General features: G+C 39.6%; 1 long non-coding RNA gene across 3 annotated transcripts in view; it reads left to right on the top strand.

Annotated features, from left to right (window-relative positions):
* The window catches only part of LOC118563703, a 99,740-nt gene extending 77,069 nt beyond the window's left edge, over positions 1–22,671 (top strand). Inside the window, exons 2-4 of one of the 3 annotated variants that reach the window (XR_004931365.1) lie at positions 123–361; positions 20,900–22,256; positions 22,331–22,671. This is a non-coding gene — a long non-coding RNA (uncharacterized LOC118563703). The remainder of the gene's footprint in view (positions 1–122; positions 362–20,899; positions 22,257–22,330) is intronic. The other 2 variants (XR_004931367.1, XR_004931366.1) reach the window with 2 other exon arrangements.
* Positions 22,672–22,918: the final 247 nt, after the last annotated feature.

The following is a 22,918-nucleotide window of genomic DNA, read 5'->3' as shown; positions in this document are numbered from 1 at the left end:
TCTGTAATCTGCACCATTTTTTTTTCTTTTAATTTTTACAGTAGAGTAGTCTTTCTTCTTGCCCTGTTTTTTTTTTCCCTAAGATTTTTTTCTGTGAAAGCATTAATCCATGTTTTTTGTAGGAGAGCTGGTCGGAGCGTCGCAGACGTGACCGCGTACGAAGTCTCCGCGACGGTAAAGGCGACAAGCGGACATTCCGGTCACGTTTTCCTCACACCTCCTGCATGGCATCTATCCATCATCTCATTGGTTGGCATGCCTCGCTCCCGCCATCATCACCATGGCAATGCAAGTGTCCTCCCAGTAGCCATCACCATGGCGATGGGAGTGTCCCCCAGCAACTATCCACATGGGCCCAAATGTAAGCCTCTTAACCAGGATCACCATGGTAATGTCTGTTCGCTTAAACTACAGGCTGTGGCGCGTCTGTGGGCTAAAAGTAAAAATCATGTGGACGATATCGTGTCACAGGAAATGGAGTTGCTGTTTTTTTTTTCTTCTATTTCCTTAATGCGGTTTTCCCCTTTTCCCCATCTCACTGCATCACTGTCATAGGTATGTCCCGTGATGTTGTAAGGGAGACATGGCAGGATGCTCAAGTGGCACTGACTGAGCCTGAGTCCATCACATCCAGCTCACAAATACCCAGGGGCCCTTGTAGGGGAGCTCACCAACCTCGTCTGCTTAGGACATCCTCCAGTGTCAGTGTCGTGACACACAATAGCGAAAGCTGACAAATCCACAGGGGGTGAATTTAGGAGTGGTCCCGCCGGAGAGGGAAGCATGCCATTGCTCTTGCAAGGACATGTGCATGACATCCCCGTAAACGTACAGTGTCTTCTACACACACACAGATTTGAATAGCAAGACACACGTGTGCAAAGATATCCTGCAACGCTCCTGCGAAGACCTGAAACACGCAGAGGCACACACGTGCGCGCAGGTAATCGTGCATATTCATGAGCATGCATTCAGGGCGTTCCGTTTCGCAAGGCTGGGTTTTATTGTTTTTAGCGTGTGCAGCCTTTCCGTGCACGTTCGTGTGAAGCCGGCGCGAGCACTTGTGAGTGTGCGAAAGCGTCTCTCTGCGTGCGCGTGTGCATTTAGCTAAAGAGCCTGGTGAGCACCAAGAAGCATAGCTTTAAGGTATGATATGTTAATAAAATGTGTCAAGATGTCTGGAACCCCTTTCTCTCTTTATAAACAAACTTACAGCTTGAGCACCGCTAATTAGCAAGCCCATCTGTTCAGTTTAGCAAAGTTGTTGAGATTTACCAGGGAAACTGTAAAAAGACGAGCTCGCTTCATCACGGCAGATGACAAGTGTTAAAAATCCCAAATTCAGTTCCCCTGCCTGCAGTGTCTTGTTGGGTATTTCATTCAATTACTTCCCTGTTTATACATTTATATATTTAATTGTTTGCTAATGAATGAAAAAGACACTTTGTTGCTTTTTTTTCTTTTTTTTCTTTTTTTTTTTTTTCTCCCCCGTTTATTTTAAAGTGAGCACACAGGCTTGCACTGGCTGCAGCGTTCGATGAGATGCAGCATGTGAGGAAATGTGTGGGGAAACACTCCCCGAACAGCATCATCCAAAGCTAGGGCAATTTGCTGGAGAACATTAACCGCTGTGGCTGGTGTCCAGGTTGGGCATGCAAAAGCTTTGTGCAGCTAAGGCTGACGCGTGTGTTTGTGACTTGGAGTGTTTACGTTTATGGGTTTGTATGCTGGAGTCACGGGGAAGGGATGGGAGGAGGTGGGTACAAGGGGTCCATCTGGTCTCTTCTGCTCCTCTGCACTGATATGAAATTACGTTAATCTGGGTACTTGTCAGGACAGGTTAGTGAAAGCAGACGACTGGGTGGGACTCATGCTAAACAGAAAGCGGCTATTGTCTTTTTTTTCCCTCTCAGACTCTGCGGTGAGTTTAGGCAGAAAGTGGTAGATGATGAACAGAGAGGGTCCTAATCATTTTTGCTCTCGTCTTCAGAACCAATATATTTCGCATGTTGAGGAAACCTTGCTTCTCTGTTTTTGCAGTGCTTTGCAAATTGCATTTGTTTCATTTGAAGGTTTTCATTTGTCACAATATCTAATCGATTTCGTTGGGACTTTAACGCGACGGGAGGACACACATGTGGCATCAGTGTGAAAGTAGGAGGAAAAGGATGGATCGTTTTCAAATTTATTTACATAGGAATTTTTAATGGTGTTGTGTTCATTTGTATTTATCCTCCATTGAGTCAATGCTTTGAAGATCCATTTTGTCTTTTGAGTTGTGTGTTTACCAGTTTTTCACATCTGGACCATTTTGATCTCATCTGACCAGAGCACTTTTATTCAACTGCTCGCCGTGTCCCCGCATCCACAGCTTTGTCCCTGACCTGCCTAGGGTGCTTCTTGATGACACCTTTAGTTAATGTTCTCTAACAAACATCAGAGGCACTGCAGCATCTGATTTCAGCCTCTGAAGGCAGGCGTTTGCGCTTAAATTTTAGATTTGTGGTATCATAGCGGGCTAAATTGAAATGCAAGACACATTTTTTTCCAACTTAAAAATTCCGTGCCACTTGTTGTTGGTAAAATTACAATAAAATCTTGTGAAATTGGATGTTTTGCAATTTTGCTATGAGAAAAGATTGGAAAAAAGTCAGAAGGTCCGAACACTTTTGCAAGGCTCTGTTGTTATCCTGCTCTGGGCAGGGCAGCAGAGGAGTTTTCTTTTCTCTTCCTGTTTAGCAGTTTTCATCGACACTCGACGTTTGTTAACTTGTGTTTTGTAAGTTCTTTCATGCCTCCTGTGTGTTTCAGTGCATTGCTATACATTGTGTTTACTTCTCTATATAACCTCCCCAAACATTTTATTCCAGTAACCCCCCCCCCCCCCCCCCCCCCCAAAACCCATCCCGTGGTCGTCTGATGTTGTTCACTGTCTCAGAGCAGTTTAAGGCCGTAATGTTTTTGTAACTTGTTATGCTAATTAGAGTGACCCTCTTGGACTGTGTAACACAAGGAAGGATTTATTGCCTGTTAAAGTTAAAGTAATTAATCCTGTTAACCAAGGATAATTGAGGAGGGAGCCGAGCCACTGGTGCTCTGGCTGGGAGGAGCAGTAGCTAACCCTGTTTCCTGTGTTTTATTTCAAACCTAATGTTTTCTCTTGTTCAAACTTCCTCCTCGGGATTGCTGCTAATCCATCAGTCCAGGATTCATGGGTGGATGGAGGCAGCACTGGGGCGGGAAAAAAGAGAGGGGCCTTAATTGATGAGAGAAGTTTTCTTTTTTTTTTTCTTTTTTTTCTATCAAAAATTTACCTAACAGGATTTAGCTTGAACATAGTAGGAGGAGCAAGGCAGTGACGATGCAGTAATGGAATTACTTCTCTGTTTTATGCTTCAACTAAGTTTTGCTTACATGTCAACAAAATTATAGATATCTGAAAGTTTCATTGGATAAAAAAAAGAGTTTTGCAGGACTTTGGAAAATATTCATGGCCTTTTTCACATCTTGTCATGTAGCACCTTCTTTATTGGAATGTTGTGCGATTAATTAAAACATTAGCATAATGGTGAAGTGGAAAAAAGATGTTGTATGACTTTGTAAGTCATTTACAAATAAAGATATTACCATTTTCATCCATAAGCTTGGACTGCATTGCCATCTGCATTCATTTTGATGTTTCTACCAGCACTGCATGTGTAGAGACGCAATTCCTTGCAAAATAGCAAAATAGTAGAGAATTTGTTAAAATCACATTTTATATGGAGGTAAATCTGGGTCATAATGTTTGTTTGAAAAAAAAAAACTGAAATAGATTTTAAACTAAAAGGGAAAAAAATACAACTAAAAAGAAGACTTAAACTGAAAGAAAAATTTGAAACTAAAAAAAATAAGATTTGAAACTGAAAAAACGATTTGAAACAGAAAAAAAAAAGATTTGAAACTGGAAGAAAATTCAAAACTATTTTTCAGATTCAATTATCATTCATACATTTTTTTACACTTTCATTTTTTTTTTTTTTATATCTGATTAAAACTTTTGTCCCTGTTCTGGCATGAGGGCAGGGCCTCAGATAACATGAGTGTGGAATCATGACAGCTCAACACAGGGCTGAACTAAACATTCCCAGCTGTTGCTTCGGGAACTGTGGGAACTGGCGCCAGCAGGAGGACAAGAAGAAGAGGAGGCCATGCTGGGTAGAGCTGTGGTCGGATGCTACCACTGCAGTTTGACGGTTCCTCTGTTTTAATTAAAGAGCATGGCTAATGGTCAAGATTGACTGAAAAAGCTGTGTAGATTCATCAGTTTTAGAATTTTTCCACTGAGATTTGTGTTGTGTGTTGACATAAGCAGCTTACATCAGTAAAGCATGTTGTTTTTTTAAATCACATAAAGAGAATATCTTTAAAGTTTAAAAAAAAATCCCAGTTCCCACAGTTCTTGAATGCAACAGCTGGGAATATTTAGTCCAGCCCTGTGTTGAGTTGTCATGATTCCACACCCCTGTTGTCTGAGGCTCCGCCCACATGCCAGAACAGGGCCAGAAGTTTGAAACTGAAAAAAATCTGAAAGTGTAAAAAAAAAAAAAAAGAAATTATAATCTGAAAAATAGTTTTGAATTTTTTTTCCACTTTTAATTTTTTTTTTTTTTTTTTTTTACAAACATTATGACCCCAATTTAGCTCCATACTTTTAAGTCTTGCCACATATTCTCAATAGGATTTAGGTCTGGACTTTGACTGGGCCATTCAAATTAATCAAAAATGCTTTGATCTGAATTGTTCCATTGCTGCATTAATGTGAAGGGTGAAACTCCACCCCAGTCTCAAGCCTTTTGCAGGCTCCTAGCACATTTCCTTCCAGCATCAATCTGTATTTGGCTAAATCCATCTTCCTATTGACTCTGACCTGCTTTCCTGTCCCCACATCCCCACAGCATAATGCTGCCACCACAATGCATCACAGTGGCTGAATAGAAGAGCATGACACACATTTCATTTTTATTCAAGAAACAAGAGTATTTATTGTCATTATGTAACCATAAGGACATTTTGGTGAGACAGTAGCTCAGAGTTCACACATTACACACAGACACAGATCAAGACATAATGTTCATGGTGCTGAGAAACTAAAGAGCATGCAAATAGTTCTTTGCATCTGATAAAAAAGTTAAAAAAACAAACAGAAAACACAGTTTCCTACCACTTTGTTACTTTACATTGGCAGATCACATAAAATCGTGGTTGTCATGTGACAAAGCGTGGAAAGGTTTAGGAGGTGTGAATCATTTTGCAGACGGTTAATGTTGTTATGGACAAAAAGGAAGAAGAAAACACTCATGGTATGTTTCAGTCCTGCTAATGCTTGAGCTCAAGTTTTGCTTTGTATCTGGCATGCTAGTAAAATTGACATCTGCTTACCTTTGATTCTGACATAAAAACAAGCTTCACGATTTGTTTTGTTCACTGATAGATTTTTTCTTTGAACAAGCTTATATTTAAAAAGCATTATAATAATCAGGACTGGTGACTTGCCCACGGTTTACCATTGGAGACACACGTCAGCCCTCCTGTGACCCTACAAGGATACATGGGTATAGACAATGGACGGATGGATGGATTACAATAATTAGAATTCTATGGACATATAAATTTACCCATTTAATAACCATTTATTGAAGCTCTGTCTTCTATCCAACTGTTTTGAATCACCATATTTTTATGGGAGCAAACATCATCCAGTTTTTTACAGTGAAATTCCCATGCACATAGCCTCTTTATAATCAGCTCCAATAACAGGCAGCGCTAACTGGTTCCATACCCACAGCCCTCTCCCTCAGGAGAAACACTCATCTGTTTTTGTCAGTACCACGCCGGGACTGTAAGCAGAATAGGCCTATCCTAATTTCATCCCCTTTCAAGGAATTTACAAGCTTAAACAAGACCTCCTTGAAGAGGTATTTGTGTAAAGGTTTTTTTTTCTTTAAAGGAACAAATACAAAGAGATAACTGTTTCTGTTTTTTAAAAGGGTTCAGTCATTGCATCAAAGGTCCGCCAAATTATTCAAAGAACGTAAGATACAAATCTACTTTCAAACACCATCTTTGATATATCAATTTAATTGCTTTTCTCCAAATCTTATTTTATATGGATTCTGTTTCTTTATCAGAAAAAAAATAAAAGCTTTCTCTCTTGTGTTTGATTTGGGCCATCGGTAGTTCTATGTTTCCCCTCATTTTTCATCTTTATCTATACAACCTGAAATGCCACCTGAACATGCCCTGCCGACATGAAAAGCAGTTTTTTTTTTTGCATTCATTTGAAAATATAGCATTTCCGGGCTCTTGTTTCTAATTGCTGTTTTGATTGTTTTCAAGTTCAGCGATTAGCCACATTAGGTCACATTAAGGACGAGCATGCCGGGATGAAGCCAGATAATTAAGAGAGGATATGGAAAGCTCCGTCCAGCTACTCTTGACTTCATTAACACTTGAGTTAACCATTACAAAGCAAGCAAGAAGGCTGTTTTTTGTAAATGTGAACTTGGAGTCCTGTCCACCTGTCCTCAAGTTCTGCTATTCAGCACCTACAGTATGGCTATTGTCATTGCCATCTATACAATAAGAGGCAAGGGCACAGCAGAGGAGAGGCTACAAAGAGAACACTTGACATACCCTCATGCAAACTAACCTCCCCCATTAATTACCCCTTAAAAAAAACAATTATCTTCTTGATTTGTTTGCTCTCGCATCTCCTGTTGTGCCGGCTACATCTCTCGCTCCTTTTGTTTACTTATTTATCTGTTTTCGGGGCTCCCCCACCAACCCCACCCCCTTCCCTGCCTGCACCATATGGTTGCAGATCAAATAATGTCAAACATTTTGCCCTTGCAAGTTTTTGCAATTTGCAGTTTCCAAATGTGAGACCTGTTGAAAGCAGGAGTGATAATGGACATGCACTACCCCCCGGCGTTTTTCGTCCTACCATATCTCCCTTCAATTAATGCTACAGCGGGAGTTTCATGTAATAACACTTGCACTTCTGAGCTGTCCACATGAGAGAGGGAAAGAAGAGGGAGACGACGGACGAACTGGGGAGGGGAATGGGTGGCAAGAGGAGTCAGTACGGGGGGAGAGAAACAATTAAAATCGGGCCGCGCTGGAGCGACTGGCCTGTGTTGTGTGGCCATGTGAAGGATGCATGTCAGATAAAGAGAGCAGACAGGGAGGGAGTGGGATGGAGGGCATGCTAAGCTTGTCCATCATTGTTGCTGAGAGCAATCAAATCGGTGCCAGCAGGATAGAGAACGCGCCGACAGCTGTAATTACGCATCACCATAGCGATCACTTTTGGCCTGCCGTGGACGGCGGGTGAAGGCTCCTCGTCTCGTCAGCCTTTAATCAGATTGGGCTGCCGGTCGTCAGGTAGACATGGCTGGACTGGACACTCTGTGTTGATCCTTTGTTGGTTCCCCACATGGTTTTAATCAAGCGTTTTCCCCAAAAAAACAGAAGACCCCATTAGAATGTGAAAATAAAACACATTATTTACCTTGCCAATAAATGTAGGAGTAGGAGTTATGCTTATCCACAAAGCTGCAGTGCTTTTTAATATTTTGAGTCGCCATTTATAGGGTGTCTTGTTGGCTCACAGGTACTCTCTGTAGGTTTTACGTCAACTCTTTTTGGTCGCTTGGTGTAAAAGTAAAGAATATCACCATCTCAATTACACATTTTTATGCTCTAGTCGTTAGCTATTGGATTCTTCAATAAATGGCGGAAAATGTGTGTTTGAGTGACTAAATTTCATTACTATGGGATACTAAATTAGGCTGACCGTCTCTTTATTGGCAATAAAACAGGACACTTGTCTCAGTCCTAAAACCCTTTAGTGGCACTGTTTACTTAGACGTATAATTTTAATACATTTAAAGCAAGTGTTCTCTGTGTCGTTGGAAAGAATGGTTACATAACAAATTTTACATAGGCTTTCAGAAGTCAACAAATACAAAAAGGACTTAAAGGAGCAATAAACGATATTTCACCACTAGGTGAACAAGATGTATGACAAGCCATGGTCTTCGCTCCAAGCGAGCGCCCCGCTCCAGGCAGCCACCCAGCCCCTCCTTCCCTTTTCAAGCTTCACTTTGATATTATCTTCTTTCAGAGGAACATTTCAAGTAAAGAAGTAAGTGACTCATATTTTTATAATGCTGTTAGCAAGAGAAAAGTTTGATCTGCTGGGGTGCTCTCTGCCATATTTCTCCAACGATGTGCTGCTCTGAAGGTGGTATTTTAGGGCAAGGTGGGGCTAAACCCCGAGTAGCGGCTGTTCACATGCACATACATCCATGCACAGTCTGGCCTGACAATATAAATATGAGACTGGAGAAAACACAGAGCACTGTGGTATGAAGTCATACCATAGTCCATCTGAAATTATACCTTTAGGTCTTCACATCATTATTAATTCGTTTTTTTCAATCCAAAATATTGAAATTTTGCTTATTGCTCCTTTAAATGATAGAAAAAAATGACTCTTCTGAAAATTTACCTTTAACAGTAATAATTGCGCTTTTCAAGTCATACTGGACAAATATATCAGAAATAATATTCTGAGAAAAGAAGTATTTTATCATTTTCTTTGGAATGTAATTATAAAAACAAGTATTTTGCTGTAAAGCGGCTCTTACTCAGCAGGGTTTGATTCCTTTCCATGATCCACTGAATCTGCATCATTAGCTATGTTTACATGGATACAAATAATCGGAATGAAGGGCCAATCTGAATAAAAATGTGTCATCTAAACAAAGCAGTCGAAATATTTTTATCAAATTAAGCTCAATCAGAATTAAACTGTATTCCGAATGAGATGGGTGGTGTATGGCAATCATTAATCCGAATAGCAACCATTTAAAAACTTATCCCGATCATGTCATTCGGATTCAGGCAAACTGCCCTGACTACGCATGTGTGCCATATGTCCTATAAGGTCAATTTCATGTGTTGTTAAACTTGTAGCTTTATTGGTGAGTGAAGTAACATCAAAACTGTTCTTACCCCCCCCCCCCCATGTTTTTTAGTATATAGTAATCGTTTGATTTCTGTGTTTGTTCAATAAAACTTTAAATACAAAACACCCTCTGATTTGTCTTTGGCACAGACAGAATTAAAACTTCTTCTTCTATGTTTTTTAGGGAAATTTGAGGACTGCACATGTCACAGTGCTTGTATTCTAAATAAAGCCTGGTGCATGTAAAAGTACGTCATGATCAGCTACAATGACTTTGTGCCTAAATAAACCATGGATTCAGAAAGTTTTTTTTCTTTTTCAATCCAAACACATTTCAATCCAGTCAAGGAATTTTGCGAATGTAAAAATAGCTAGTGAGAGAACCCTCTCAGCATTTGCAATGTGCGAGGGAAGTACAAATCCAAACTGTGCAATCTTCAGTGATTCTGAGCAACTTGCTTTTGGTTTCTCGAAATATTTGCTCCACTTCTTCTGGTGCATCCTCACCCTTTTCTCCTTGAAACAACAAACTCAGTCAAAGCTTTGACCGACATCCATGTCGCCTTTGTCATATTCAGAAAAACATAGCTTTGCACAAAACGCACTCCAGCACCGATTTGTTCCAACGGTGTGAGGGAAATTCCTTTTGCGGTTCGTCTGTAAAGCTATGATTGTGCTTTGACATCTTGCAACAGCAGCAGCTCTTCCAGCGCTGCTGTTCAGTCTGTGAGTGGAGAAGAACCACCCACGAGGCAGCATCTTGTTATGGCGTCACATTCCACGCATCGCCCAACTTTTACCACTTTTACTTGTAAAATATTTTCCTCTCACTTCACAATAAGGCACTAGTTTATGTTGCTCCATCACAAAACTCCAAAAGAAAACATGAAGGTTTGCAGTTTCAAAATAATGTTAGAAATGCTGAAAAAAATACATTGTTCTAAACAATTTTGCAAGGCATTGTCTACCACAGCATTAAGACATCTCTTAGCAAAGAGAAGAGTTTTATTTAGCATTAAATCATGATAAAGGGAAGCATAATGTTTCCTAAATAAACAACTGTCTCCTTTAAGGCAATGTTGAGCTAGCAGTCAATGATGGTTCAGTGCTTAAGGTGGGAGAGAATGCCAGGTACAGTCTGATAATGTCAGTGTGATAATTAGTGCAGAGAGGCTTAAACCAGCATCCCACAGGGAGACGGCCCCTGGTGTGGAGAGATGGCACGCAGCTGGATCATACTTAATTAAGTAATTGAATATCATTTTGCCAGTTAGTTGGAAATTAGCTGGAAATTAAAAGATGGACAAACACGACACAGAATGGACCATAGCGCGTTAATTTGAGAGAATCCCATTTGCCAGATGAGAAAGTATCGTCCTCTATGATAGAGGTTGATTTAATTCTGATTCTGACTAATTAATGTTTTTCACTACCTGATGCTCATTTTTCATCAAGATTTTAAGAGGTGTCACATTTTGATTCTTTCTGGCACTGCATCACACAGTTTTCCACATTATCTCGTGATATGTTTAACAGAGTATGGCATGAAAAGCTAAATCTCCTTATAGTGAAAAGTAATACATTAAAGATGTGTACAATGTGTGTAATAAAGCAATACAATAAAAATGTATTTTTTGATGCACAAAAAAGACCTGTGACTCATATTTTGAACATGTTTTTGGGTCTGGGTAATCTGGGCTTTACATTTGTTGAGTTACTATAATGAAAAATTCCTTATGTCAAAATATGTGTTAAGATGAGGGTTGTTTGTCACGTCAAAAAGTACCTTTTGAAAATAGCAGCATTTGAAAGGTTATCAAACATACTTTTCATTAAGTATGGGGTGGTTCAATCGGTAGTCATCTTGCAATTGGAAGGTTGTGGGTTTGATTCCAGCTTCCTACTGTCACACGTCAGTGGGCCCATGGGCAAGGCACTTAATCCCAAATTGCCTACCAATATGTGTATCGGTGTAGGAATGTGTGCACCTTAGTGAGTGTGACTGGGTGAAAGTGGCTCTAGTGTAAAGCGCTTTGAGTGGTCAGTATGACTGAAAAATCATTATACTTGTTCAGGCCATTTACCATTAAGCCTGCATTTCTGTATTAATTTTTTTAATTGCTCTGATGTAATATTAAAATCTTAAACGTTGTGTTTTCATAAGCTGTCAGTGGAACATCTTCATAATTAACAAAATTAAAGGCTTGAAAACATCCGTCTGTGTGTAATTAATAAATTGAATGTGTGTATGTCTCATTGAAAGTAGTCTCTACAGAAATAAAAAGAGATTTGGTATCATTTTCAGAATCATCTTAATCAGTCAAATTGTACACACAAAGAAGGAAGTTAGATGTTCCACTATGTTCTAAATGGAGATGTTTAGGTATAAATATTTCAGAAGGGAATTAAAAATACAAGTTTTTTGTGATTATGTTTATGTACATATTAACACAAAAGAGATGAACATGGTTGACTTAGAGCTAATATGATTGGTATCAATCAGGGAACTTGGACTGTTGAGTATTTATCAGAGAGAAAGCCAGGGGGAAAAAACAGCCTCTCTGGCGGCTGGTTTTTGCAAATAGCAATATCAAGTCTAAACACTATATTTCCAGGGAGTTTGAGGTTTTCAGAGATGTTAGCTGTCCCTTTCCTAACCCTACAGCTGTATAAGTCATGGATGGAGGGAAGGTCAGCCCTGATGATCCTCTCTGCAGACCTAATAGACCCTTTTCACATGACGTCACTCAACTTCCGTTTTGAAGCGGAGCAGGGTATCTTTACTTCCGGCTACATGCTTTTACATAGAAAATTCGGGAGGTGAAGAGGTGTTTCACTGATAATCAGCGCGATTTCATAAGGTAAGACTGAGACCACAATGTGTCGCATTGACTATCTTTATTTTCCTTTGTATTTGTAGGGATCATTGCTGTTATATAGATGCTTTGATCGGGACAGTAACATGTAGATCAAAGCTAACATGCAGCAGCTTGTTAGCTTACCTTACCAAACTTTTACCTATCAGTAATCAGCGTGATTTCATCAGGTAAGACTAAAAGCACAATATTAAACGTGTCTTATTGACTATCTTTATTTTCCTTAGTATTTATAGCGATCATTGCTGTTATATAGATGCTTTGATTGGGACAGTAACATGAAGATCAAAGCTGACATGCAGCATTAATATGATGTAGATGTTATAAAATGATTACTGTAGCTTTGCCATTATAAAAATAAATCTTGTTCACTGAGTGAAAAAAGAGACATTTATCTGCTACATTGTTCCCCTTACTTGATTATGGTGAGGTGTTATATATAATTGCAGTCACTGAATTAAAAAGATCTTATTCCATTTGAATTTTTTTGTTCATTCCTAAAAAAAAAATTACCGTGGGTCTATTGGACAGTACTTCTGTTTCTGAATTTTCTGTGTATTATAATGAATTTTCTTCATAATATTATTTGCACTTATATTAATGCACTTTTTTTTTAGTTTTTGTGCAAAATACTGTATATTTTAAGTAGAAGCCTGAAATTGTTTTATTATACTGTATTAGTAATGACATGTGCTGCTGACCTCTTAGTCAGATCAACCTTTAAAAAAGAGATCTTAATCTCAATGGGAGTTTATCTGGTTAAATAAAGGTTTTAAAAAGTATTATAATTAATCTATTTTTTCTCCCCTTGTGTCCATCTCTCAGCAGCATCATATCCACCAAGCATGGCACAATCACAGAGAAACTGGTACTGCAGTGTCCCACAGTGTTCGAACAACAAAAAAAAAAACTTTCCATATCTCAGTTTTCACAACTTCCCGGCTGATGCTGAGACTGGAGCCCGTTGGGTGACGGCAATAAGAGACGAGGGGCCAAATTTTAAAATCCTTCGCAGCAGCATTTACGCCTGCAGTCAGCACTTCTCTTCCGAGGAGACCTATGTTTCTGCAAGTGGTCTTTAACAAATTAAACTCCATCTTTCTTTCTTAAAGATAATTGAGTTATAAGTTTATTTAGCTATTCCCAAGATAATTTCAGTGGCTCACTATGTAATTTTTTATTAGAGCTGTCAAAATCAATTTATTAATGAAAGGAAATTAATCTGAGAAATTAATTTCTGCACATACAAATGTTTTTAAAAAATACTCACCTGTACACTGTGATCGCACTCTGTCTCTTTCTCCTGCATTGTTTACATTTCAATTGTTTACTGTTAAATCACTGCTGCACTTTATCCTGTAATTTACTGTAATTCTCAAGCTGTATGCAAACGGAATTTCGTTCTGTACGCACTCTGTGCATACATAATGACAAATAAAGTTGTCTAAGTCTAATTTGTCTATGGATGAACCCAGAACCACACACAAGGGACTTAAAATGAAAGTCTTTATTGAAGGTTTGATGGGATGGAGGGTGATGTAAGCAGCGAGGTAGAACTGCACGGGAACAGGGTGATGGTGTTGGCAGGAGCTGACGGCCCGGAGAGAGACTTCTTGGAACCAGGAACAGGCAGCAGGGTCCACACCTAGGCAGAGAATTGACAGTTCAGGGGAGAACCCACCAGAGCTCGGCAGCAGGCTCTTCTGTAAGGCAGAGGGGAACCGGAGCAAGGCAGCAGGATAAACAGGACAGGTAAAAGGTAAAATGGACAGAGCTGCTATGAAGTATCTATGTAATAAATAACTAAAATATATGAAGTGTGATGTCTGAAGTTTTTTAAAATCCATGTTTTTTTTGGTCAGTTCCTGAAAAATAACAGTATAGGACACAAGGGGTTTGCCCCGACAGCAGCATAATCCATAAATACTATAATTAACTGATTATTAGTGTGCATGCAGTGTGCAAGCAACATTGACAGCGTCTTTCTCAGTCTTTGATGTCCTAAACTATCACAGTTTTAACAGGAATGGGCAGAATTATTTTATTAATTGGGGCTCCAAATCTACTGACGAGACTGAGAAACACACTGAACCCACAGAGGAATTTTGAGGGATACTGCAAAGTCTGCAACTTTAGTAAAATACTACACAAAAAAAAAAAAAAAAAACGGGAGGGAATAAGGCTCCTCATTTTTATTCATAGAGCTGTGACCAAGTGGCCAACAGCATTGACACTGTTCCAAAACAAAGTATGAAAAGGCTCAACATTATACATCAACTATATCCCTGGTGTGACTCATTGGCTAAAAGCTGTGAAACAGATAAGCTGATATAGCAATAAAGCTAGCGTAGCAATAAAATGGAGAAATAGAAAACTAATAAATGACAAAAGTCCTGTTGATAGCATAGCTACCATTATCCTAGCATCTATGCTAACAACAGAGCTAAGAAGACAAAGCTCTTACCTTCATAATCGAAAAGGTATTGTTCCACAAAGAACTTGTCATCTTTGTCAAGTCTGGAGGCTGGTGTGGCCGAAAGCTTTTGTACCAGTTTGTGCACGTCTCCCAAACGAAATTTGGGTAGATTGGTGAGGGACTGTGTGAATTCCCTATGTAAAAACACTGCTCGCGGAGAAAGCGGAAGTAAAGATACCCTGCTTCACCGCAGAACGGAAGTTGCATGACGTCACTGTGAAAAGGGTCTATTGTTGTAGTTTGGAGCTGTGCTGTTTTGTTGACGAGCCAAACCACACAACGTTGGACAAACACAGGACGGACTGAATGTTGGCAGCGTTGAAGATGACCAGCCGGTCCAGTGGAAGGTTGTATTTCTGGGGTTGCCGGAGGAAGCTTAGTCTCTGCTGGGCCTTCCCCTGAACAGTGTTTATGTGTGAGGACCTTCTCAGGGCCAGAGAAAGGGTGGTTCCTGGGAGGCAGTTTGGGGTTCCATCATCATCTCGGTTATCTTCAGCGGGATAAGCTCCAGGTGGTTCTGATTACTCCAGTGGACCAGCTGTGTAGCCACTGATTGGATGGATGGATAGGTTGGTTGTAAAACAATAAAACCTCTTAAAATAGTCACTGTCGTTATTTAGGTGTTTTTTTTAATAAGACAGTGTTGACATATGTGAATAAAAAAGTTTTAATCACTTTGGGACTGTCTTAATAGATAGACAAACTGGTGTACAAGATTTACTTGAACGCATCATCATGCAATGCTGCATTTGTTTGTTACATGTGTGTACTGTACTGACAGGGCAGCACTGGGTATTTGCAATATGAATATGTGCACCATCACACACATAATCTAACTAAACAAACATAATATCACAGAGACAGTACACTAAAGATATCCGTCAGGAGTTAAGTTTTGTAGGAACTCTAAGTATTAAATTTTTTCACCAGGACCATGTCGTATAAAAACATTTATTCCAGTAGGAGCTTGGCTTGTTTCTCCAACACGTGTTTTCTAGCTTGCTGGGCTCTGCAGCATCCCATTGTGCTATTTCTTTCAATTGACACAAGACATCGGCATATTTAACACATATAGCAACACTCTGGTAACTAAATGTAAAATTTATCCAACTTAGTGATAAGATGAGAGAACATCTCTGTTCTTTAACACACTATACATGTAAAGCTGGAGATTCTACTTCAACACCATCGAATGTGAAATTTTATTTACTAGGCGAAGGACTCGTTAAAAAAGCTTTTCACTCAGTTTTTGGCAAAAATATGTCTTTTAAATCTTAAATTGAAGTCCAATGTCTTGGGTTTTCTTTCAGAATTCAGCATGTTTAGCGCCATGTAATTTTAAATCAACTACAGCCATCTTACCCTGAGTCTGATGATAAAAGCATCTTACCCCCTTGGTGGTTTACTTGGTACTTAGAATGATATCAAGTGTTACGTGCAGACCAAATACTTTATATTTGGTGTCATTGTGATTAAAAGTTGGTAACAAATTTTTCCACATGAGCTATGGATCTCTGGAGCTCTTCCAGAGATACTGTGAGTCTCTTGGTTGATCTATACTTCCCTCTATAGTTTAAGTGGGCGGCCGCCGGCCAGTTTTGGTATAAGTTCGCAGGTGTGCCACAGGCATGCCATTTTCAGATAATGGATTAAACAGCACTCTGTGAGGTGTTCAAAGTGTGGGATTTAGTTGTATACTGTAACCCTGCTTTGATCTTCTCCACGCCATTATCACTAACCTGTCTGGTTCTTTGGGCTTTGTTGTTTATTTATGTTCTCTAACGAAGCTCTGAGGTCCTTACTGAACAGATGGATTTATACTGAAAATAAATTACACACAGATGGACTGTTTTTACCTAATTAGTGACTTCTAAAGCCAGTTGGTACTGTCACTGTATATAGGGTATCTGAATAAAGGGTCCCAATATATTTGCATGCATTCTATTTTTAGATACTGTATTTATTAGTTAAGAAAATGTATAATTTTATTTCCCCTTCACGGCTATGTGCAATTTTGGTTTGGCCTATGAAATAAAAAAAAAGCAAAAAACAAAAAAATAAACACATGTACATTTGTGGCTGTAACCGAAATACTGTATGTGGAAATCAAGAAGCACTAGTACATTTGCAAGGCACAATGAAAATAACTCTGCCTTATTTAGGTGTGTTACAGGTTTTTAAATCTCAAAAATGCAATGAATATGGAAGCCCTTTTCAAAGATCAGTGCTTGATCTGAATGTTAATGAAGGTTTACTGAAACTTTGTTTTTAATTTTGTAAAACAATGTTTACATCAACACTGAGTTGTTTGACATGTTGATTGGGGGAAGCAAACTCTCCTTAAACTATTCCCTGGGTAACTATGTTTTAATATGTGTGTTATTCTCGTGTGAAATAGGCATAGTGAGACTCTTGGTGTGAGAAGGGAGGAATGTGGCTTGAGAAGGTACAAAAATATCAAAATTGTATAGAAAAGGAGGTCTGACTCCTGGGTGATTTCAGGAACTCCAAAGAAATTGAATTGATTTAACTGCTTTTATCTAAAATGTAACATTCTGATTTAATCTTTGTCTATCTTTTTAAAGACTTTCACGTCTTTTTATCATATTATTTAATATAATAGAGAATATCAACCTACATATTTATCATTGAAGCTGCTTTGGCTTTTAATTATAGTTCATCTTATGGGAGCCATCTTAAAAAAAAAAAAAAATCCATTGTATATTATTGGGATTTTAAGTGGTAAATTGACACAAAACAGCTGATAATTTTGAAATTGAGAGCAAATTATACAAAACAACTTTTTACTTTTGTTTTTTTTACAAATAAATATTTGAAAAGTGTTCATAATCGAGCACCTTCATTCTGACACCTGAGCCGAAGCTATTCTGTAAAGAGAAATGGACAAAAGTTTCTGCCTGAAGCTGTGCAAAGCTGACAGGGACACATTCCAAAAAACTTCCAAAACTACAAAAAAACAAGACAAAAAAAAGGATTAAACCTTTTTAAGGGGCCGTAAACAGCCAGCAGTGTGAAACAAGTAACAGAAAGTTTACTGTTAACCGGAAAAAAACCAGCTCTGTTTACTGTACATCACTGTGTCCACTGTAACCATTTCAATCAAATGATCAGCATGAAGCCTCAAAAGCCACAGGAAGAGGCCTTTCCGTGCTGCTTGCTATGCTACTGCTACCCCAGTTGCTCACCATGCAGTAATAAACAAACAAAGTGGGAGAAATTAATCCCTCTGGAGCCATTGTGGGCATTTCACATCAGCCGCCCCTGTGTTCACCAGCTGCTTTACTCCATACACCTGTGCCTGTACACACAAATCTTGGATGTGCAAGTCTGAAATTGTTAATGTTTCCCTTTTTTTTTTTTTGGAATTCTCCATTTTCCATCCTAGCTCAAAAAATTCAAACTACCGTAATAGTATATTTTTTTTCTTTTTATATAATCCTGTTAACAAACAAACCTTACAAAAGGCACGGAAACCATACCTCCACAGAGGATTTAGCTCAATGGTGACATTAATCAGTAAAATAGACCACAGAGAAAAGGTTTCTCCTCAGATCTTAACACACCCACACATGTGAGTTTAGTGTGTGCGGGTCAGCCCAGCAAAGAGGCTTATTGCTTGTTGTTTCCTAATTAGGAATATAAAAGGGGATTAGGCTTCAAATGGTACAGTATGTGTTGTTTCATTCTTCCCCCCGCCGTCAAGGTGTAGGTTATCTATTGCTAATGCTGGCTGTGCCGCATTAACGTTCTTTCGACTGAATGAGGTTTGATGTTTTGCAAGGTGTGGATGCATAGATACACATTTTTGTCTGTGTAAAATGGCTTGAAATTAATGCATATTTTATGGCAGGATGAATCAGAGTGCACACCGAAAATTTCTGAGAATCCTAACCTTGAATTTGAGTACATTTATTCAAAATTCTAATTAAGACATAATTGCTTATTGTTTGTTCCTCTAAAAACACTTTTAACATAATTGTAACTGAAGCATATTTGCTCTCACTTTTTGAGCTGTTCAGCGCTTCTAAAAACTCCCAGTTCAGTAAAGTGTAAGGGGTAGCCAGCTTCCTGGTCTGAGGGCGAAATGTAGCAGAGAAAGTTGTACTTTGAGACTAGCTTATAATAGAATATTTCTGCCACACATTGTACAAATAATGTGCTCGTTTTTGTGAGAGAGACTTTAGACTGAACCTTTTGGCAGCAAAGACTTCCGGTGGGTCTGGGGTGGGATAATGGATAAATACGTGAAAAGATCTGTGATGCTGTAGATCTGTTCCTCTTCTAAGAGCCTTGGGAACCCTTCTGAATAGCAATGCATTTTAGGACTGAACAACTAGATTATTCTAAAATGGCATTTGGAAATTGGTCAACAGAATAACAATTAAAAGCATATATATGTAGCTAAACCAGCACAGGACCGATTATTGTCCCACAGTGGGGAAATTTGGGCATGACAGTGGCAAGGACATGTAAACAAGATACACCAGACTTACACCCTAGATTAAGGAATCTGAATAATAATAAAAAAAAAGATAATTTAAAGGTAAGTCAGAAAGCAGAAGAGAATGAATTTATGGGGGGGGGGGGGTGAAACTGCACAATTAATAACTGATAATATGGCATATTCAGGTAAAAAATACAATGTTCACGTTAAAACAGAAGAAAGACAGCAGCCGATTTTCGGAATGATGTAAGAAAACTGTGGAGAGAAGCTAAAAAGTGTGCAAATGGACATCAGCATCTGACAGGCAGTGTACGTGATTCTTGATCAGTTCAAGAACTTGAGGAACCAATAGCCTGTATGTAAAGATTTATTGAGTCTTGCGAGCAGCAGAAATTATAAAGTCCAACAGCAACTGGGAGGGAGGACCTGTTTGAGCATCAACGATGCAGCAGTCTGTCACTGACAGAGCTACCCAGCTCCATGCACGGGCTGGGAGACATTGTCCATCAGTGATGTTTTTTTTGTCTCCCTCCACCTGCACTGTGTCCAGGGGGCATCCCAGGACAGAGCTGGCCCTCCTGATGAGTTTATCCCGCCGCTTCCTCTTAGCTACAGATAAGCTGCTGCTCCAATAGACCATAGAAGATGGCTGATGCCACCACAGAGGTAAAGAAGGTCTCCAGGAGTGTCCCCTGCACTCCAGAAGACCTCAGCCTCCTCAGCTGGCAGTCTGCTCTGACCCTTCCTGTAAAATGCATCCATTTTGTGACTCCTGTCCAGTTTATTGTTCAGGTGAACACCCAGGTACTTATAAGACTTAAGAGAGTACAAATGAAGACCCAGGACTCTGAATCATTTCGAGAGATTGTGCCGCTGGGAATGGAGAAAGATCTCTTCTTTGTACTCTCTTGTGAAATGTTATAGGAAAAGAAAAGGTGTTGTCTTATTGGCAAAAGGGCATTGTACAAAGTATTGATGGTAATTGTGATGTTTAAAAATACTTTTACGATTCTCAAATATTATATACTAATCATAAATGTACTCAAATTAAAGGAGTGGACATTTCTAATTTTAGGTGCAAGGAGTATTGTATTTGAAGGGTAATTAAAAAAAAAAATTGAACATCTCTTTGCTAGGGTGCCAAACAATTTGATAATGTCTGAATATAAAGTAAGTATTTTAAATTCTTGATGTCCTTTCCAGTTCTCAAAGCCTTTGATAACATCCGAGGGATTGTAAAAGGTTGTATTTAGCAATTTATCATATTATCATCACTGTATGTCATTTTTAGACAAGGGTTAATGCATTTGTACACATTGCTGAATCATGAATTAACGCTGTCAAAGCACAGAGGACACCCTAATGTTAAAACTTTGTGTCCGTTTTTAAATCTGTGGACTTGTTTGTTGTTCTTACAACACCAGTTAGGGCTTTTTCTGTCTTCTTCATTGTCTCGGTCACAACAACAGTTTTCCACCCTCGTTTTCCTTTCCATCTGCCTAAAGTAGCACAAAACATACCACTGGAGCCCCCCACCATCCCCCATAAGCTCCCCCACCCACCCCCCCGCACCGCCTCCTCCCCTCCAAAACCCCTCTTTCTGTTTCACTGAAATAAGCAGTATTTTCTGGCCCTGTTTGATCCTTTGACTATGCAGGGGCTTCATGTCTGGCCAGTGTTTTTGGATCAGCAGGTAGTCGCAGGCAAGCTGTTAAAGGGGTCATCATTCTTCTTCTCTCCCTGCTCCTCTCAGCTCCTCGCACACAGATGGGGGACTTGCTGAACTCTGCCAAAGGTCAGAGCTAAATTACATACTTTCAGAATTCCTGCTCCAGCCGATTTTTTTTTTTTTTTTTTTTTAGGGAAAAAAGACACAGAATGATGAAATGGTGCCAGGACACGATAATCTGACATTTCCATTAATCACTCCAAGCGGGCCATCGTTTCATTAAGCTCGTAAAGTGTCTGAGATATTTCTGGGAATTGTTTAAAAAATGCAAAACTTTTGTTTCACATTCATCAGACACAGAATTGTGATTTGTTTTTTTTTTCTGTTTTTTCTTCTTCAGGCCTTTTCTCTGCATCCTGCATGGGTTGAAAGAATGTGTGATAACTGAAGAGGAGACACGTTGGCTGCCATCCAGCTTATTGTACACCAGTGTGAAGCTGGCTGCCACACTGACACTAACCGCTGCACGGCAAACAGACGACTACTGCCGACACGCCACTCGAGACCTCAGATGCATCCCGTCACCATGTCTGATGAATTAGGAATAGAAATCATTGTTCTCCTTTTCCTTTGTTGCAAAATAAGAGATTCGCCTTCGCCTTCTCCCTCGCATGCCGAATTAGGGTCCTTTCTTAATTTCTTTATTAGCATTTTTTCGGATGTATACATGAGCATACGCGCATGTGCGTGCGGATATGTGCGCGCACATATGCTAAGATAGGAAGAGGCAATGATTTGGTGTGGTTGGATAACTCAGTTGCCATCAGACTGCAGCATCTGCCATCAGATGTCTTCTCACCGGGGATCCCGAATGGTGCTAGAGACGCGAGAATATCTGCTTTCACACTGCTGAACATGACATTTGAACGTGCATGTACGAGCAAGAAGAAAGATGGAAAAAAAAAACGTGTGTGCGCGCATGCTTACAGTGTATAGATGTATATATACACACGGGTGCACACTTCACAGAGGCTGTGTGAGAGCCAGAATGTGGAGCCTGAGGGGCTGTTGTGTCTCAGATGCTTGTATTGTTTATGCTGTTGTACAAGCGCACTTTAGGCCTCACACTCGCCTTGTATTATTTACTATGACTGCTGTGGACAGCGGGTTACTGTCCAGGAGAGCAGAACGGCCGAGCAAAGAGAATAGGGAGGATGGAATAAAGAGGGCAGAGATCGAAGGAGACAGAAAAGGGATCATTGGTTCTATCTTTTTTTTCCTCCCTGTATTTGTTCACATACCACTTTCCTTCTCCTTTCTGGTTCCTCTTTGATCCCCATCTCCTCAAACCTCTGCCCCCATGGGTCGCCAGCTGACAGACAGCGAGAGCAGGGTGCCGCCTCTCTTCTTATCCACTTTGCTCTCACTTTTTTTTTTTTTTTTTTTTTGCCATTTGGGATAAGCACCGTTTTTGCAGCCAGGGAATCATTTGGGATCCCCAGGTAAGTGAACCGAAGCCACACAGATGTTAATCTCCCTTTGGCACCCGTTAGACAAGCACCGCACTCCTCCACCTCCTTCTAGGTCTCCTCCACTCTTTTTCCATCCTTCTTGCCCTAAGTCTCTGAAATCTCATTGAAGATGGCCAAGCAGGAGTGGAGGTCTCTTGATTATGTTTTTTTTTTCCTCTTTTTTATAGGAGAAGGGGGGCAAACCAGGGATAGGATACACATTACTCTGGGGATGCAGGCAGGCAGGTGAGCTTCTCATCTCATGTTGCTCCTCACCTATCCTTCTCGTCCAACAATCCGGTTATCTGTGTCTATTACAGAAGGGTGGCTGACAGCCTGGATAATTCCTCACACTTCCAGACAAGTTCTCAGGCCCTATCAGCTGGGGACAGGACCTTGAGCTCTGATGAGAAAACTGGTCCAGGGAAATTGAATTAACCATTGTGACTGGGTCTTCATTGATTGCTATTAGAGTTGACCTGGAGCTAGGTGAAGGAGAGATGAGAAAGAGTTAAGCCAGTCTTAGAGAGCAGCTCTGGTTAGCCTCAATAGGGAGAGCTTAAAGCAGGACAGATTCTTTTTTTTTTTAACTGTGCCTTTTCTAATGACAACTATAAGCACTTAAAGTAAAAAAATAAAAAAATAAATAAATAAAATAATGTTGTGTAAAAATGAAACATGGAGAATTGTGAAAGTCCAATTTCTTTCTTTTATTTTTTAGTTGGTTTTATCACAGTTTCCAAACACAAAGGTAAAGCTATTAAAGTAAAATGTCTAACAGGTTAATTAGGCCAAAGAACATTTTTGAACAACTTTTGGTCACATTGTGGATTTCTTTTCAAACCCAGTCATTTATCCCTATTTCAAGTCAAATTTAAAATCACTAACCACCAATTCATCCATTACAT

The sequence above is a fragment of the Fundulus heteroclitus genome, chromosome 7 (genome assembly GCF_011125445.2).
Source record: "Fundulus heteroclitus isolate FHET01 chromosome 7, MU-UCD_Fhet_4.1, whole genome shotgun sequence".
Classification (NCBI taxonomy): domain Eukaryota; kingdom Metazoa; phylum Chordata; class Actinopteri; order Cyprinodontiformes; family Fundulidae; genus Fundulus; species Fundulus heteroclitus.
The sequence above is the reverse complement of the archived record's forward strand: the minus strand, read 5'-3'. Positions and strand labels throughout refer to the sequence as shown.